This window comes from Tupaia chinensis, unplaced genomic scaffold (genome assembly GCF_000334495.1).
Source record: "Tupaia chinensis unplaced genomic scaffold, TupChi_1.0 Scaffold000248_1, whole genome shotgun sequence".
NCBI classification, from domain to species: Eukaryota; Metazoa; Chordata; class Mammalia; order Scandentia; family Tupaiidae; genus Tupaia; species Tupaia belangeri.
In genome coordinates this window covers 5,247,438-5,247,799 of record NW_006159726.1, presented here as the reverse complement: position 1 = coordinate 5,247,799, position 362 = coordinate 5,247,438, and positions in this window count along the sequence as shown.

Sequence of the window (362 nt, the reverse complement as noted above, 5' to 3'; positions counted from 1 at the left end):
TAAAAAAATAAATTAGAAAAAGAAAAGTGAGGAAATATTTGAATAAAACCATATTCTTATATTTAAAAACTATAGATTTTTAAAGGAATTATTTATTTATCTAATTCCATTCGTTATTATTATTATTTTTATTTACTTTTTTTTGGAGAGGTTTTTGCCATAGGGCGTGTGCGCTCGCCAGAGAGACAGAGAGAGACAGAGAGATAGAAAGCGAGAAATCACCCCCCAGGGGCCGCAATCCCTTCTCCTCCATTCTCCTCTCAGGATCTTGGGCACACATGCACACGCGCCTGGCATGAGTTTTAAGCCACCGGGTCCGGGACATGAACTGCAGTCGACTATGTGGGAGTCCAGCGACATAG